Source organism: Cetorhinus maximus, chromosome 1 (genome assembly GCF_964194155.1).
Source record: "Cetorhinus maximus chromosome 1, sCetMax3.hap1.1, whole genome shotgun sequence".
Taxonomy (NCBI): domain Eukaryota; kingdom Metazoa; phylum Chordata; class Chondrichthyes; order Lamniformes; family Cetorhinidae; genus Cetorhinus; species Cetorhinus maximus.
The window spans coordinates 82,624,821-82,644,351 of NC_135879.1; positions in this window are offsets into that span (position 1 = coordinate 82,624,821).

A 19,531-nucleotide genomic window follows, 5' to 3' on the forward strand; every position below is an offset into this window, starting at 1 on the left:
GATGTCACAACTTTACAGTACGAAGTTTCAAAGTAATACCCATAGTTGTCCTTTTTCTCTGTGTGACAGCACTTTTTCTACCTTAACAACCTGTGGGATACTTTGAGGTGCTTCATATTTATCCTTTTGTTTATCACATCAGGTAATCTGATAGAGATGTTTTTACAGAATGCCCTACCACCATACTCTGAAATGATCCAAATTGCTAAAATAAATCAGTAGACTAAAAACACATCATGATGTAGCAACATGATATATTAATACAGCCCCACCACTATCTTTATCTACACTATCATGAATGGTTACCTATATTGGACAAATAGCCATTTGCCTTCTTCATGTGTGTTAATGGCAAAGGCACCGTTTATAAAATATTTAGCATACTGACTATTTCAGACAGTTCAGTAAGCACTAAACCTGGACTGACTGATTTAAAAGACTTCTCTGTTGATTTCAGGCAAACTTGGGTCTTCAAGCAACTATCCAGCTTTTGTTAAAGAGTGAGAGTAAATTAGTAATGAAATTCTGGATGCAACTGCTAACAATTACAACAATTGTTCCTCTTGGAAGGTGCAAGTCTAGGTGGGATACAGGAACAAAGGGATCTTGGATTATAAACACATCAATCACTAAAAGTTGTGCCCCAGGTTAGCAAGGTCATAACCAGCAAAAACAAACCAACCATTCGGGTTTAGCTCTAAAGGGATAGAGTTGCAAAATAGGGAAGTTATGATAAATCTGAACCTTGGTTAGACTACATTTATAGTATTGTATGCAGTTCTGCTCGTCATATTATAAAAAGGATATAGAGGACTGGAAAGGGTGAGGAGAAGATTTACAAGGAAGATATCAGAAATGTGTGGATATACATATCAGGATTGACAGAGTGTGTCTCTTTTCTCTTGAAAAAGTGACCATTATGGTGTCTACAGGAGAGCTACCTCCCCCACAGTTGTGTGCTTTCTCCTCTTGGGACAAGAGAAAGCAGAGAGATGTGAGTGCAGGTAGTGGATTGTGTGGAGAGGAAGGAGGGACACCATTTGTGAGGAATGGGCTCAAGAGGTCAGTAGACTGAGAATGAGTGTTGGCTGTTTGGATGGGGATCTGAGGAGGTACCTGGAGAGAGATGAATGATGGAGCTACATGGTGTATGGGCTTGTGGCGTGCTATGCAATGGGCAAGTCAGAGTGTGGAGTTTGGCACCTGAAAGCGCAATGCCACTCAGCTTTCCCACTCTCCTGAAGTCCTGGTCTTTTGGTGGTCTGTCTCCAGTGGACAGAAGGGAAAGACATTGGAGGGACCACGCTCTGCTGCTGACTTCCTCGCTCACTCGCATCGATGTCTGCTTGGTTGGAGAGTTTGCCCTCTTCTGCCCATCATTGGAAAATACCACCTCATTTCACAACCTCAGCTCCAGCAGCAGAATCCCTAGGTAGGAGTAAGAAACCCTTTTCAAGTCTTCTCACTATTCCTATCACAGAATCACAGTGCAGAAGAGCCCCCTCGGCCCATCGAGTCTGCACCAACATGTGAGAAACACCTGACCTATCTACCTAATCCCATTTACCAGCACTTGGCCCATAGCCTTGAAAGTTATGACGTGCCAAGTGCTCATCCAGGTACTTTTTAAAGGATGTGAGGCAACCTGCCTCCACCACCCTCCCAGGCAGTGCATTCCAGGCCATCACCATCCTCTGGGTAAACAAGTTTTTCCTCACATCCCCTCTAAACCTCCTGCCCCTCACCTTGAACATATGTCCCCTTGTGACTGACCCTTCAACTAAGGGGATCAGCTGCTCCCTATCCACCCTGTCCATGCCCCTCATAATCTTGTACACCTTGATTAGGTCACCCCTCAGTCTTCTCTGCTCCAACGAAAACAACCCAAGTCTATCCATCCTCTCTTCATAATTAAAATGTTTCATCCCAGGCAACACCCTGGTGAATCTCCTCTGCACCCCCTCCAGTGCAATTACACCCTTCCTATAATGTGGCGAACAGAACTGCACACAGTACTCCAGCTGTGGCCTCACCAAGGTTCTATACAACTCCAACATGACCTCCCTACTTTTGTAATCTATGCCTCGATTGATAAAAGCAAGTGTCCCGTATGCCTTTTTCACCACCCCACTAACATGCCCCTCCACCTATCGTTGCTGTGGCCTAACAAATCCAAGTGCTGCTGAACTTTTCTGAAACATGCGGTGGTCACTTTAATTAGATATCCTTCCTTTGACAGAATCAATGCGTCTGCCCACTCAGGGAGTGTTAATTAGTTTTCTCTGGTAAAGAAATGGGAAAGCAAATGGAATCCAATCCGGAAAAGTGTCAGGTAATGCATTTGGGGAGGGTAAACAAAGCAAGGGAATACTCAATAAACGGGAAATTATTGAGAGGGGTTGAGGAAGTGAGAGACCTTGGAGTGCATGTCCACAGGTCCCTGAAGGTGGCAGGACAGGTGGACAAGGTGGTCAAGAAAGCATATGGAATGCTTTCCTTTATTGGGCGAAGTATTGAATACAAAAACAGAGATGTAATGATGGAACTGTATAAAATGCTAGTTAGGCAATAGCTAGAATTTTGTGTACAGTTCTAGTCGTCACATTACAGAAAGGGCATAATTGCTCTGGAGAGAGTGCAGAGGAGATTTACAAGATTGTTGCCAGGGTTTGAAAATTGCAGCTATGAGGAGAGATTGGATAGGCTGGGGTTGTTTTCCTTAGAACAGAGGAGGCTAAGGGGTGACCTAATTGCGGTTTACAAAATTATGAGGGGCCTAGATAGGGTAGACAGGAAAGACTTGGTTCCCGTAGCTAACGGGTCAAGTATCAGGGGGCGTAGATTTAAGGTGACTGGCAGAAGGATTAGAGGGGACATGAGGAAAAACTTTTTCACTCAGAGTGTGGTGGGTGTCTGGAATTCACTGCCTAGGTTGGTGGCTGAGGCTGAAATGCTCAATCATTTAAAAGGTATCTGGATCTGCATCTGAAGTGCTGTAGCCTGCTTGGCTACGGACTAAGTGCTGGACACAGAATTAAAATGGGCAGCAATTTTTTTTTTCTTTTTGGCTGGCGCAGACACAATGGGCTGAATGGCCTCTGTCTGCAATGTAGCTTTTCTATGGTTCTATGTGCCATGCAGGAATTTGGGTTCCAAATCCGAAAATGGTCCTATCTTTGTGCCAAAATTAATTTGGTAAGATTCCAACCAGTGAGCTGGATTTTGCAGTGGGGGGGTCGTAGAGTCCTCTGCTTGGCCAGTTCACCCTGCAGCCATTTAACATTCGTCAGGCTGTTAAAGTGCCACCAAAGAAGTGGTGCTGAGACAGAGTCTAAAGTAAGCTTGGGGTTTCACTGGGGTCAGGCTGGCATGTCGGGGTGGGGGGGTGGTGGTGCAAGAAGCAGCAGTGGACAGGGCAGGAGGGGAGGGAGAATGCAGGGGTGGGAAGAGCTTGGGTGGGAGGGAGGGTCCTCTGGTGGACACAGGAGACCCATAAAGGTGGCACCCCCCCTTGATAGGCCACCAGTTCAGCCAGTGAGACCTGCCGGGCTAAAGACTTAGTGCTGGCCTCCTGTTGCCATAGGTACAGTTCCACAAGCAGGGGGAGACCCTTAAGCAGCCATTAACTGGCTACTTAAGGGCTTCAGTTGGCCCAGGGGCAGGATAACAGACCTTGTGACACCTCCCCAACCACTGGTAAAATTGCAGTGGTACTGGGAAGCAGGCGAGTAACCACCAGGATTAGTGCCCATGGCATGGCATTCCTCTATCTGCCAAATCACTCCTGGGTTAGGGGGTGGGGCATAGCACTCAGCCCAACATTTCTGAATGATGAACTTCAGGAGAGGCAGTTGCAAGGTTGGCATTTTTTGTATTTTCCAATATTAATGGTTACTTAGCTTTTTGGGGTTACTGTCCATTGTGCAGAGAGTGCAAATTGCATAAACACCAACACACCTGCAAAGTGGTTGATTTTTGGGGCAGACATTTTCCCTTGTCGCTGGGTATGCGTTCGGCCCGAACAGGGGAAAAATAGTGCGTGATGACATCAGGTGAGCATCACAACGTCATAGCGCATTCTCGCGATATTTCACTTGGCGTGCGCAAGCGAGAAGTGGCAGCCCGCCCGCCGACAATTAAGAGGCCTATTACGGCCCTTAATCAATCAATTTAATGGAATTTTGCGCTGCCTGTCCAACCGTTCGGTTGGTGGGTGGGAGAATACGCCATTTTTGCGAAACCTCATACACGGGTGGGATGAGGTTTCGGCCAGTGATTTTAAAAAATAAAAACTTTTAAAACTCATTTTTAACATGCCCCTGCTCATGTGATGGAGTCAGATGAGGGGCATGTTTTTCTTATTTTTCAATTGTTTATTTCTAATGTTAAAAACCCGCAGCTCCCTGAGGCAGCTCTGTGCCTTGGGGGAGCTTTCTGTGAGCTCACCCGCATGCATGCGCTGATTTCCACGCTCGCTCTCCTCTACCCCCACACCCACCCACCCTGGCAGCACTGAGTGTGGCAGCGCATGATTCACACTGGCTGGTCGTTAATTGGCCTGCCAACGTGAAATCGCAGTTGGGGCCCGATCGTGGGCAGCGGTCAGTTTTGCGGCCGGCCCGCCGTGCCCACACGCCCGATGAGGTAAAAATCCTGCCCTGAAGTTTCTGCTGACGTGACCTGCTCATTGTGAGAGTGAGAGGCCTCATGACTATACCATCAGTAAGCTGCATTTCAAGCAGCTCACTAATCGTAGAGGCCAGGAAAACATCACTGCAGAGTTCATTGATCCAGTTAAGTTAAAGGGTCAGGAGGAGACAAATGATGTTTCTTGAAACCTCACATAAATCATTTAGAAAATGTTTTTCTAATGTTTTCATGAGTGACCTGCAGTGTCCCTTTTAAAGACTGCCAGTTGGGCTGCTTAGTGCCAAACATCAATGGGAGATCACGTGTAGTACACTTTCCAACCATTGACTGCTTCCACAACCTGTCATTGTCACAGTCTGGGAGAGGCCGGGGTTGGCGGGGGAACTGTTTGATTAACAGCTCCAATATGTTATTAAGGATTTAGTTGTCTTTGATGCGAGGTTATGAATACAGATGTATTTTGTATTAGGGATTAAATACCTAAGGGGAGTTAAATGTATTGAATGGACTTTTATCGATGAGAGTGCTTTTATGTAATGAGCTCTGTAAAGGCACTTAGAACTTTATTTTATTTCATCTCAGCATGGCCCCTGAGGTCTGCCCATGGTGGATACTGGGTGAGTTGGCATGGGGAGGTATCGGGGCAAAGGATGGAGGATGAGGTGCATTGGCTGGCATTACTTGGCACTAAGTTAACAAAGGGGCTATAAGGGGCCATGAGAATGAGTGGGGGGGGGGGTCATGTGTTGGCATGAGCTAGCACTGAGTTGGCATAGGGCTATAAGGGGCCATGGAGATGAGTGGAGCAGCATTAGTTGGCATGGAAGGTATGAGGGGTCATCGGGGTGGGTGAAAGGGCATGGGTTGGCATGAGATGGCATGGATGGGGCATGGGGAGTGGGTGACAAGTGAGAGGGTGTGAGGGGTGAGGGATAGAAGGCCTAATATTTAACAACATAATTGGGTTGGAGTCTCAGAGAACCAAGGCAGGCCTGTTAACCAGCCCGCCTCAATATTTGTCAGCCCCTGTGACTGCCTCTGAATTGTTACAGGGGGTGACAGGCCTGACACAAGCATGCACCTGTCCCCACCTTGAATGAATATCATGTCATTCAGGGCACTTTTTCCCCGAGTTGGTTGTGGCCTTGGCGGAAAAAGTGCCTGGAATAACCGGAAATTTCCCGACTCTGCCATCCTGCTTTGGGAGCAAAAATCCAGGTGTAATTCAATGTTAAGTGTCAAAATATAAAACATTTTGTTCTGCCTTTTAGGGGATGAGTTAAAATCATTAAAATTCATTTAATTTTGGACCATTAGAGTGCCATCATCAGGGGAGAGGTTTCCACCCCATTAGTTTCAGCAGGCTACAGATTTAAGTGCCAGAGGTGAAAGTGCGATGTCACACAGTTCCTTGTACACATCACTTGTTTTTTTTTAAAGAAAAATCACTTTTGAAAATCAAATTGGAAAAGATTGTTAACAGTGTGAATATTGAAACAAATTGAGCACTGAATTTCTAATAGCTGAAGAAGTTATCTTGTCTGCTCTTGTGTATTAAGTCGAGAGTGAGGGGCTGGAGTTGGGAGGGAGACATGGGTCAGGATTTTTAGGTCGGCGAGCGGGCACCATGCACGGGTCCGGGAGTGGCCGGGGAATGGACCGCTGACCGTGATGGGCCCCTGACCGCGATTTCATGCTGGCTGGCCAATTAACGTCCAGTCAGCGTGAAGCGTGCGCTGAAATGCTCAGCGCTGCTGCGGTGGAGGCGGGAGGAGGGTGGGCGCTGACCTAAACGCAGGCGCAGGCGAGTGCTGAATGAAAGCTCCCTGAAGGCAGAGAGCTTTCTCAGGGAGCTGAAGACTTCAAAAGTATTAAATAGAGATTTTAAAATCAGAACAAAAATGTCCAAGCATCACAACCAGTCACCTGAACATATACATTATAAAAATTTTGTCCGTAGATTTTAATTTTTTTAAATTTAATAACGGAAACCTCATCCTGCCCTTGGATGCTGTTTCATGAAAAATGTAAAGGCCGCCTGGCCAATTTGCCCATCAGCCAACCATAAGGTTGGACGGACCACGAAAAAAAAGGGACAATTACAACTTCAATGTCGTGGGCGCACTTCCGACTTTTGCATGCACCCGCTGACTGAAATATCGCACGTGCGCCGGATGACGTCAGGACACTCGCCCGATGTCATCACGTGCTATTTTACGCTCGAATGTGTCGGGCACGCGGCCGCACGCCAACCTGAAAATTCTTCCCCATGGTTGGAGTGGAGTTTTTGTCAGGAAGGCAATGAAGAATTGGAGCCCTGGGATTGGTGTGCACATCTAATCAAGACTAGATAGGCTTCCTCTAGATCTGGAGCTGCATCCTGCTTCCATAGGAAGAACAACTGGATCCTCTTATGATTGTAAAATTTTTAACTCTGTTCCAACGTCTGACAATCATCACTTTAATTATGACAATTCAAGCAAAAATTACCTGAATAATTGAAGACTATCATATTATCCACGAGGACTTTTTGAGCTGCGGGTGAATTTTAAAGCTTGACTTTTTTTAAAAATTCATTCATGGGTTGTGAGCTTCGCTGGCTGGGCCAGCATTTATTACCCATCCCTAGTTGCCCTTGAGAAGGAGCGCTGCACTGAAAACAGAGTGCCAGTGGAGTTAAATATCACTGGGCACTACCCGTGGGGTGTGGGGAGGGAGCAGGGATCACAGGATGGGAGATATCCAAGGGAGCAGCAGCTTACATCTTCTTGTGAAGCTGCCCCTCCTGGCCCCACAAGAATATTGATCTACTCATGTTTTTGAGGTTTCCTTTCTCTTCAGAGCCCAACTCAACTGGATGGGGTATACACAATGCATGCTTGCCCCATTTGCCCTTCTATATTGTTTCGAGGTTCAAGGTCGATCACACAGGACCCTGCTTTTCAGCAAGGTGGCTTCCACCAGAGTCACATGATTACTTGGATTGCCTGGTGAGAGAAAGCCCACAGTAAATAAGGTGGGTGGAGTGGCAATGAAATGGTAGGCGGTGCGCAGGGATTTGGACTCTTCTATCAACTTGTTTCCATCGGGCTGGCTGAATTCAAATAGATTTTCATTACTGTCTCACTTAATTTATTTCCAATTTGAAAAATCAGCATTTTTTTGTGAATTGGGGTGTTTTAGCATTGCTGTTTGGTAAAAATTATGAAATCTGCACTCAGCCAATCAGCTTGGACTCAATAGATGTTTGCATGAGTGGATCAGCTGTTAGCCAGGATTTTACCCATGGCGGGCGGGCTGGGCGGGAGCAGGCGCGGCGGCTGTGGAGCTGCTCGTCTCCACGCCGCCATTTTACGCGGGTGGGCCATTTAAGACCCGCCCAGCGTGAATCGCAGCTCCCAAGATCAGCGGGAAGGGGCGGGCAGCAGCGGGAGGCCAATGACTGCCGGGTCCAATGACGACCTGGCAGCCTATTCAGAAACAGCGCAGGTAGCCTTCCAAAGGCTGATGTCGCACAGGAGGATGTCAGACAGCACTCTTGGAGAACAGGCCAGGCGGGAGGGCACATTGGCGGGACAGTTGGCCCCGGGGTTCTCCAATGAGTGCCTCGCTGCCCTCCTCAAGACTTGACAGCATGCTGCAATATCCTCGTGCTAAGGGACAGAGGAGGAAGCTCCCCCACAACCTAACAAAATGTACCTGGGAGTAGGTGGCAGAAAGGGTCAGCTTCCACGATTTGGTGAGACGCACCTGGATGCAGTGCCACAAGCGGTTCAATGAGTTCTTGCGATCGGGAAGGGTGAGTACCGTGTTGGCATAAGAAACTTATCACAGCGGTTAGCTTGGACCACCCCACCCCCCACCACTGGGCACTCCGCCAACTCAGAATTTTGTTTCTGTATTAATTCGTCAGCGGGATGTGGCCTTCGCTGGGTGGGCCAGCATTTATTGCCCATGCCTAGCTGCCCCTGAGAGAGGATGCTGAGCTGCCTTCTGTATCTGCTGCATGTGGTACAGGAACACCCACAGTGCTGTTTGGGGGCGAGTTCCAGGATTTTGACCTAGTGACAGTGGTGGAGTGTCAAAACATTTCCAAGTCAGGATGCTGAGTGACTTGGAGAGGAACTTCTAGGTGGTGGTGTACTCATCTATCTGCTGTCCTTGTCCTTCTAGGTGGTAGTGCTCGTGGGTTTGGAAGGTCTTACAGTGAAAGTGGCAAATGTGATGGAGACAGCCCTGGCTGCTTGGAGTGAGTGTATTGTGGCTCCAGGGTCACGAATTGGCTGCAAGGTATTCCTCAGGTGGGGTTGGCCAGGCTGCAATGGCAATGCAGGTACAGGGTAGACTAATTCTCCTTTCAGGAGAAGACAGCACACATTAATACAGAGTGGCTGCAGACTGGCAGAGGGCAGCCCGACCATCTCATCATGACCAGATACAAGCAGGAGGCACTCGAGCTGGGGAGGCGCCATTCACCCAAGTCAACTGGCCTCGGTGAGGCTGGGGTGCCACTGGGAGGTAAGAGTGCCGTGTACTGAGGTCAGAATGTCTGTCAGTGCAAACATTCCACTGTTGACTGCAGATTGATTTCAGCCTCCAACATGGGTTTCCCATTGATAATGGAAGAAGGACTGCATCCTGATCTGGGTGCCAGGCATGCACATTAACAGTGTAACGACTTCAACTAATCAAATGTCCTTGTTCTTCCTTTCAGCCTCACCAGAGTACGCCCGGACTCAGGAGGCAGAGACACTGCCACTGACCCCTGAGGGCACAGAAGATATAAACGCACCAGCGTCAGACCCTCTCAGCCAGGCAGGCACCAGCACAGATACCAGCACCTCGGTGAGGGTAAGATCATCGGCTAGTATCTCAGTGCACAGCAGTGAGGGCACTTCTCACTCGCTTGAGGTGCAGGCGGAGGCAGAGAGTGCTCAGGGCACCAGCAGTCAGAGGACTGCTAGGGACCAGGAACATGCTCAGCCGGTGGCTGATGATGTGCCTCTAGGAGTTGTCCCTGAGGCAGCAGATGCTGGAAGTCCAGCAGGGTGTGCGGGAGGATCTGCCGGAGATACATGAGGGAATGCGTGCCATGGTCTCCGTTGTGGAGGAGTCCATGTGGAGCATGAGCAATGCAATGACCCTCATGGCCGAGCGCACTGCTTCCTCCATGGAGAGAGTGGCAACTCTCATGGAGAGGCTCCTTCAGGAAAACAATCAAGGCTCCCTAGGGGTGCGCTCAGACCTGCAAGCCCTCACACCGGCAATGACCTCAGGCGGCCATTGTCAGTTTGGCAGATGGGTTAAGCACCCAGTATCCCAGCTAGGTGCCCATCCATCAATGGTGAGCAGGGAGGTGCAAAGCGGCCTCACGTTGGCGCATGAGCTGCCTATCGTCTCTGCAAGCTCCTCTTAGGGAGCTCCAAATGATGGCAGCAGCTCCTCTACCCCTCTGCCAGTGACCATGACACCTGATGAGGCTGTGGTGACTGGGGAGATGCCAGCCGTGGTACTGGCCGCCCCCTCCCAGGCAGGGCCAGCACTGGCCAAAGGATGCCCGCCGAGGTCATCAAGGCCAACAGGACAGCAGAGTGAACAGGCTGTCTCCAATGCCAGTGCCAGCGAGGGGGGAGCACCTAGACGTAGCACCCACAAATGTAAACGTAAATCACCTGAGGCTTCATTAGTTCTGCAGGTGGACGGGACCCCAAGATGTTATGAGTGATTTGTTTGTCATTGAGCTTTATTAACTAGACAAATAGTTCATGTTCCTAACCAGGCAAATGTTGCTCTCAAGCATTGAGTATGAAGCCTGCAGCCCTGGCATGTGTTGGAGGTTCACCTTTGGTAGACTATCTGAAGTAGCGTTGGGTCAAAGCCTCCTGGTGTCCCTGCCTCCCTGGAGGTTGCCTTGGTCAGCATCTACCCCGTTAGAGTTCTCCTGACCATGCTCGTCTTCGGATTCACTGCTGGATTCATCATCTGCAGCCAGAGCATCTGTATCGACATCTTCTTACTCCACTGCGTCTCCCCTTTACCAGCGCCAGATTGTGCAGAGCGCAGCATGCAACTACTATCAGTGTCACACGAGCTGGGGGGTGCTGGAGTGCACCCCTTGAATGGTCCAGGCATCGGAAGCGCATCTTGAGAAGACTGATGGTTCTCTCCACCACAGCCCTTGTAGAGGCCTGGCTCCTATTGTAGCACTGCTCAGCCTCTGTTCTTGGTTGGCAAAGAGGTGTCATGAGCCACCTTCTGAGGGGATAGCCCTTGTCACCCAGCAGCCATCCATCCAGCTGGGTTGGAGCACTGAAGAGCACCAGCACCTGGGAGTGTTTGAGGATGTAGGCATCGTGGTAGCTGCCTGGGTACCTTGCACAGACTTGTAGAATCAGCATCCTGTGATCACACACTATCTGCATGTTCATGGAGTGGAAGCCCTTCCTGTTGACGAAGGCACTGGGCTCACCTGTTGGCGCCTTGATGGCCACATGTGTACAGTCTATAGCACCCTGGACGCGGGGGAAGCCAGCAATGGCCGCGAAGCCTCTGGCTCGCTGTGTCTGACTGGCCTCATCCAAGTGGAAGTGAATGAAAGTCAATGCACACCTGAACAGAGCGTCTGTCACCAGCTTGACACAAGTGTGGACAGCTGATTGGGAGACAGGGCAAAGGTCACCCACCGACTCCTGGAAGGAGCCGGAGGCATAGAAGTTGAGGGCAACTGTGACCTTCAGAGCCACTGGCATGGGGTGGCCACCCACACAGTCGGAGCTGATCTCAGGGCCAATTATCTGACAAATGGAGGTCACTGTCTCTCTTGAGAGATGGAGCCTCCTTCGGCACTGCATCTCAGACATATTGAGGTAGCTGCATTGCCGCCTGTAAACCCTGGCAGCAGGATAGTGGCGTCTTCTATGGCCCATCCGTCTTGGGCTTCCTGTTGGCCCTGTGCCCCTTGTGCCTGCGCCTCTCCTCCCAAAGGTGGCTCCCCTGGAGGCTGAATATGGACTCCTGGCTTCCTCCCAGTTCTGGCCCTCTCTTCCACTTCAGAGGAGGTGCCCTCAGTAGAGAGTACAATCCCCAGGGTAAGGGAAGGCTGTCTGATACCTGCAAGGCCCCAAGTGTTATAATTCCTCCAGAGTTCTGAGCAAAAGCCTGTTCTTTCTGTCAAAGCAGCTCTGAAGAGAATTGAACTTGTCCTGTTCACAGAAGCAAGTAGCAGTAAGTTTAAAAACTAAAGGACTAACAACTCGCATCAGTGAGCTCACTCGCCCCTGTTATCCCGCCCGTGGATGAGGTTTTTAAAAATATAGCCTGCCCGTTGCGCTCGTGCGACGCTCTGAAAATCACACGGCCTGCAAAAAAGCGCTGTCAATTACTGCCTCAATGGCCTTAAATGGCCCGTTAATTAATGGCGGGCACGCATCGGAACTCATAGCGCACCCGCCCTACGAAATACTGCAATGGCGCATGGTTACATCTGGACGCATGCCCGACGTCATCGCACATCATTTTACATGTTGGCGTGTCGGGCCCGCCCCTGCACACCAATGGCAAAATTCTGCCCTTAGAGTAACATAGAAATTAATCTATTAATTTGAATATTTCTGACTACTAGTTGATCTCCCATGACATTGCTACCAGTCATTAGGAGAATTACTCCCTTACCAGTTTCTGATGTATTTTTGCTGTTTTTTCTCTTTGGAAAGGCAATGGAGTAAAAATCAGCTGGGTCCTCCAATCCATAGATGATCCGTTTGGACCAAGCTACGTTCCAGGTGATGAATTTGTAAATAACCTCTGGTCTGGATTTAATGTTGGCAGCAGAGGCTCCTCCACTGGTGGGATAAAGGTGGGAGCCCTGCATCACTTCTGTGGGGGAGGCTGGATGCAATTTAAGTGCCCTCAGGCACTTAGCTGGCCAGCGTTGGGTCTTCCACATAAGCAAGCCCCCAGTGGGGCAGACATCCCGCCCCCGAGAGTTGTCGCCAATTAGAGGCCAGCAGCTCTCCATGACCAGCAGTGCCAATGGGCTGAGAGGCTGCTCTCAGTAATGCTCCAAGGCCCAACTATTGGATCTCTGGACACAATGAGTGGGATGGGATGGAGATTGCCAAAGGGGGTCGCAAGAGGGTTTGGAGGCAAGGACAGAGGAGTGGCTTTCACTGCCCCCCCCGCCCCCGCTTCCTGATGCCAGGTCCCTCGATCGGGCACTGAGTACCTGACAACATGAGGCCCCTCACCATGGCAAACCTGGCAGAGTTTACTCAGCGGCATTCGGGAGACATGATAAAGCCATGCAAGTACCATTAAATCCCTGAGCCACCACTTAATTGCGGTGGGTTCAGGGATAATTAGTTTTAAGGGGCACATGAATGAGCCTAATTAACAACCTGCCATCGGAAGGTAGGATTCCCACATCAGGCCCTTCCCACTGCCAACTTAATTGGGGACAGTTTCACAATGCCGGGAATCTGATACAGATTCCCTTACCAAAGTCCACTACCACAGTGCCACCATCAAGAAATTAGCAATTATATTTGACCAAATGTCAGGAAAACATAGGTGGATAATTAGTTGGCTTCAAAATACTACTTACTTTAAAAAAAAATTTGAACTAGTCTTAGCATGAAATCTCTCTTCACCCCCTTTTATCTTCCCTCCCACACTCTGAACCCCTCTTTCGCTACCCAATGCTCTTTCTGCAGGTCAGGATGTTCTGGTCAGCGAGCGGGGGCGGGGCCGCTCGCCGACACGTAAAATGACGCGGGATGACGTCGGGCGGAACTCCCAATGTCATTCCATTTTCAGGTCGGCGAGGGCGTAGCCGAGCCAGCTGCGCACCCACCGACCTGTCAATAGCCTATTGAGGCCATTGAAAAACTAATTAAGGTCTTTAATGGACCTGCCCATCCAACCTTAAGGTTGGTGGGCAGGCCAGGAGCCCAGGGGGGCTTCAGAAAAAGCTTGAAACCTCATCCACGGGCGGGATGAGGTTTCATGAGGGTCTTTAAACTTTTAAGAAAGGTTTCAATAAAACTTATGGACACGTCCAAACTCATGTGACAGTATCACATGAGGGGACATGGCAGGGAAAATTTTTAAATTATTAAAAGTTTTAAATCGGAGCTGATCTCCCTGAGGCAGCACTTAGCCTCAGGGAGATCAGTGCGCTCTTTTGTGCGCATGTGCGAAAGAGCGCACTCCCAGCTGAGGAAATCCATCCCCGCCTGCACAGGGAGCGCATAGCGCTTCCTGGCGGATGTCACGCTGGGCAGGCCTTAATTGGCCCACCCACGTAAAATGGCGGCGCGCCACTGACCGGGGGTGCCAATTGGAAGCGCGCCCGCATGCGCCCGCTCCCGCACTTCCCCCCCGACGAGGGGAAAATTTTTCCCGCAGTGTAAAAAACACAAAATAATAAGTGTGCAATTGTGGGTGTCATTCTTTTATCCATTTCTCTCACAAAGACTGACTCATACCCATATACACACACACCTGGTCTCCTTTTCAAAAAAACTTGTGATATAATTTTACCTCAATGAAGCTTTACACATTTGTCCTCTCGCTCTCCTAAATTATTAGAAGAACAGCTACCATGCAGGAAGGTATGGGGGCAAATAAAAAAACATCCCAATAGCATAGCTGGCTCAACGGAACTTACACATTCTGAGAAATTAGGCACACTGCACACGCTTAAATGACACAACCCAAATTAAGCTCATACAGTGTCACAACTCTGTGCAAAACTGTCATGTACAAGTTCAGACTTCTGGGAGAGAACGGAGACATTAAATCGCACGAAAATAAATCAGTGGACTAACCTAATCGCGGACTGGACTTTATGGCCTCAAATTAGGTGGGCCATCCGCCTGTGTGAATGTACAATAAGGCATGTTGATGTTGGGTCAGTAATACGATGTCATCACACCAGTCTCCGAAATAACAGAAGGCAAGCAGGTACAGAAATCGGAAGCTGGCCCATCATTTTGAAATTACTATTTAACTAGGTATTGAGCCTGATAACAACACACTGGTCTGCAATTCTTCATTTCCCACGACATTTTTTGGGCATCAAACGTGAAAATGTTTGGGAGTGTTTTACGGCAGCTATGACAAGGCAGCACAAGGGTAGAAGAAGAGACCTGGTACCGGGACAATGGCTGAATGTAGCAGCACATTGTGAAGGTGGCAGCATCTGTATGTATTTTTAACCCTATTTTTTATGGCAGGCTCCAAAAACCTAAAAAAAAAAGAAAGATTAAGAGAGCAGGGGCCTTTAAATCTGTAATCATGACCAACTTCATGTTAACGATATAATCTCACTGCCGCTTGACATCCCGGCCTAGATTGCTGGTAATTGGCTGCCTTCCCATTGGACAGCCACTAATTAGCCATCCGATGTTTGATTCAACGAGCTGATATGGCAGTTTGGAAGCGAGTGGACCATTCGCCTTCCGTTCTGCCTCCCTCACCCTGCTAAAAAAGGTAAAATCCAGCCCCATCTTATTTCAAAATATCTGGCTCAGAAGGTCATGGTTTGAATTCCCACTCCAGGTTCTTGAGCGCATAATCTAGTCTGCTACTTTCATGTAGCAGTGAGCCAGTGCCATACTTTCGAGGTGTCACCTTTTTGATAAGGTGGGAAACCTGCCTTCCCAGATGGATGTAAAAGATTCAATTGTGCTATTTAAAGAAGAGTTCTCCTCGTGACCTGGCCATCTTTATCCCTTAACCAACAGATTGTCTGGTCATTTACTTCATTGCTGCTTTGGGAGCTGTTGTGCACAAATTGGCTGCTACATTTGTTCACCTTACAGCATATACATTTCAAAGGTCCTTCATTAGCTGTGAAGCATTTTGCAGTACCTAATGTTGTGAAAGGTGCTATGTAAATGCAAGCTCTTTACTTCAACAAGTAAAATTTCACGGTGAAATTGAAGGTGCAGTTCAGTAAAATTGCATATTTAGGATCAGAGATGATCAAATTCTGTCTGACAATGCTTAACTAGTGCTTACAATGAAATGAAGAACAGAGCGATGGTGATAAATTTTCTATCTTTGAGAAATACTTCCTGTGGTAACTTGAAAAATGAGAAGCAATTACATATGGCTAAAACTGTGCATTTAGTTAAATTGTATACAACACCCAGCCTACATTGCAGGAAGTAGGAACAGTATCCTATTCCTCCAGAAAAACTGAAACAAAGTTGATGGCAAGGTTGAATTTACCCAGTTAAAGTAGGAACTATGAAACTGATGTTTTAGAAATAATTCCCCACATGGCTGCCCATAGACTTTATATGCATTTAATTCTAAAACTTATTGGCATGGGCAGCTTTCTATCATTGGTTTTGTTGTTCAGAAGACGTCAAGGCCTGCTATTGCTAAGAACATTATTTATCACTTGCCCATCATGAATGATTTGCCGACAATGACTGCATCAAGATTGTTAAACTATGATCCAATGGGCGATGGCAGATTGACACTAAGAGTACGAATGTTTGTAAAGCTTAAAATAACTTAACAAATCATGGTATAAATAACTGCTTTTCTGCTAACAATCACAGCTAAACCTTTATCTGAGGCTATGTTCAGCTGGAACAGTACAGATGGCTTGGATGCTTGCTTTGTTGTAACATAGGCTCATTTATTAACAGCAACATATTACTGTGTAAGAGAATAAATATAGAACTGGACAGAAGCCGTGCTCAGTTTGAGAATTATAATTTACGTTATTGCATATGCCAGTAATCCAACAGGAAGGAAAGTGGTTAAGCATTTAAAATGTATTTAAGCATTTATTCTTATGTTGCAATAGTTTGATGACCTTTGGGTAAAATGGGATTTCCATAACTGAGTTAACATATGCACAGTGCGAACTGTGCCAGATGAAGCAATTAGTTGATTTTGTTTGTGCAGTTTAATTGGATCATGGTACATGGGGCTACTTGCCAGTGTGTTGAGAGCACCCTGAAAGTTACTCAGAGTTCCCTTCCGAAGGGTTCAAGATATAGTAGCCTAGAAATTTGGGGGAGGATTTTCCCCTTGTCGGGCAGGCGCAGCGGGTGGGCTCGGAAACAGCTGTGCAATGGTCTGCCGTCCGCAATCGGGCCCTGACCGCAATTTCACTCTGGCTGGTCAATTAGCGGCCAGCCAGCGTGAAACGCACGCTGATAACCTCAGCGCTGCCGGGGTGGGGGCAGGAGGAGCATGAGCGATGAAGCGTGCACATGTGCGGCAAGTGTGCTCAGTGAAAGCTCCCCGAAGGCACAGAGCTGCCTCAGGGAGCTGAAGATTTTTAATCGGAAAAATAAAGATTTTACAAATGAGATAAATATGTGTGACTCAGTCACATGAAGAGGGACATGTAAAAAAGGATGTTAAAAATGTTTTATTTTTTTTTTAGTAAGTGTTGGAAACCTCGTCCTGCCCATGGATGAGGTTTCGTTAAAAATACAAAGGTCGCCTGGCCAATTTACCTGCCTATCAACCGAACGATTGAACGGGCAGCAAAAAAATCCAACTTTATTAATTACTTAAGGATCTTAATAGGCCTCTTAATTGTCGGTGGGCGCGCTGCCCCCTCTCGAGCGCGCCTGCCCACCAAAAGGTCGCGAGAGTGCACAATGACGTTGGGACACTCGCCCGATGTCATTGCGCATTATTTTGCTACCATTCGGGTCGGGCTCATGCCCGCCCATGGGATGAAAAATTCTACTCTTGACTTTTTGCATCAAGGAAAGGTTGCTTCAGAGTCCAATATGGGGTAGATTTGCTCACTGTTGCTGGAAATGAGCCACATATCATATTGGTCCAGGGGTCCTGTGATCGTCCAATGTGCCCACCTGTAGCAGGATTAACCCCATTGCTCAAACAAATAGTGTATCAGCTGTGGCTCAGTTGGCAGCACTCTTGCCTCTAGATCAGAAAGTTGTGGGCACAAACATAATGATGATACTGTAGTGCAGTACTGAAGGAGTCCTGCACTGTTAGGGGTGGGCCAGGATTTTAGTCCTTGCCGCAGCACATCCCCCTTCAGCGGCTACGGCGAACCATTTAAATCTCCATTCAGTTCGGCAGGACCGCAGAATCCCACCGGGCAGAAGGGGCCATAAAATCCTGGCTGTGCTGTCTTTGAAGAGATGTTAAATTGAGGCTCTCGCTACCTCTCAGGTGGACATGAAGATTTACCACTTGAAGAAGAGGAGTGGAGTTATCTGCAATGTTCTGACCAATACTTATCCCTCAACATCACAAAAAAACAGATTATCAGCTCATTGTCAGATTGTTGTTTGTGGGAGGTTACCGTGCGCAAATTGGCTGCTATGTTGTTTACTTTACAACAGTGACTGCACCTCAGCAGTAATTCATTGGACATCAAGTGCTTTGGTGTGCCTGTGGTCATGAACAAAGCTATATAAATGCAGCTCTTTATTTTATCAAATTGGGGTCCTAACACCTATTTCTAGCCCCTCTGCCAAACTGAATTCTGACTGAATGCTACATGCACATTGCAGTCAGTTGTGGTGCATGGACAGCAGCTAAAGCAATGGTCCATTAAGGAGATTGCTGGAGACTGCTGCCAAAAAAGTAAAGAAACATATACATTCACCTGGACAAGGAGCCATGCAGGATGAGCAAGACTGCTTCTCCTGGCTCTACATTAAAATGGCAGATTGCTGCTGACCTGGAATTGTTCCCATCCCAAATCCATTCCATCCCTGCATCCCAAATTTGCCTGTTGCCCTTGGCCATTTTATTGCTCCAGCTTGTAGTTGGTGAGCTCCTTTTGGGGCTGTAACTGGGGCCAGCATCTCACTGGTAATAAACAAATGAGGTCTTAGGGCTAATATTCGCGGGATTTTCCACTCCTGATCAAAAGCTAAATCCCGCGATAAGGCCCAAATCTGGTTTTACGACGATGCAAAGTGAGGAAGCGATTGTGTGCTTCAGCCATCAACAGCGGGCCACATTTCCTGTCTCCGAGCATCGCTATGTCATGGGCATAAATCAGCATTTCGTTATGACCTCTGCTCACCAGAATCATCCCTCCATGCTGGATTAAGAGCCCATGCCAGTGAGCAATTAGAACAACGTGTTTCACAACAGGATTTAAACAATGTGCAGCTGGCAACCTGCACTTTGCTCCTGACCCCGAGTTGAGTTTGCATACCTTGCATCGTGCAGCGCTTGTGGGGGTCAGTGCCAGGCTTCACGGGCTGCACCTGGAGGGTCTCAAAGAAAGTCTCTACAGGTACCACAACAGGGTTAAGGTGGGGGTGGCTTTTACTGTTCTGCAGGGCAAGGGCTTCATTGGGGTAGGGGCCACACAGGACTGAGGGAGGGGAATAGGCTGTAGGGCAAGGGCTCCATTGGGGTAGGGGCCACACAGAACTGAGGGAGGGGAATAGGCTGTAGGGCAAGGGCTCCATTGGGAACAATGACCATGGAAGGTTGCACTGAGACACAAGGCTGGGGGGAAGGGGGGCACTAAAGGGCTACTCAACTGAATTGATAGTTCCAAAATGAGGGCAGAGGCACAGCCGAGGCAGGTTAGCAGCTGTTTAATTGACATGCAGGGAGTCAGGAAAGTAAAGCAATAATTCTCATTCATGGAACACTGATCCCTCAAAGTGGCAATAATTGGTCCCCTAGTTTTAATCCCTTGTTTGCAGCCTTCATATTACGGAGCTGCAGAACTATTGGGTGACTGGGCAAGCTTGAGAACCCCCTTGGAAATGTGGCCATTCACCACTCACACAGGAGAACCCCCTGGGCCTCCTAAATTAATCTCATGTACTCACTGAGCATTAACCCTCATGTTTAGTCCAAACAGCACAGCACAGGTGTATAAAATTATGAAGGGCATAGATAG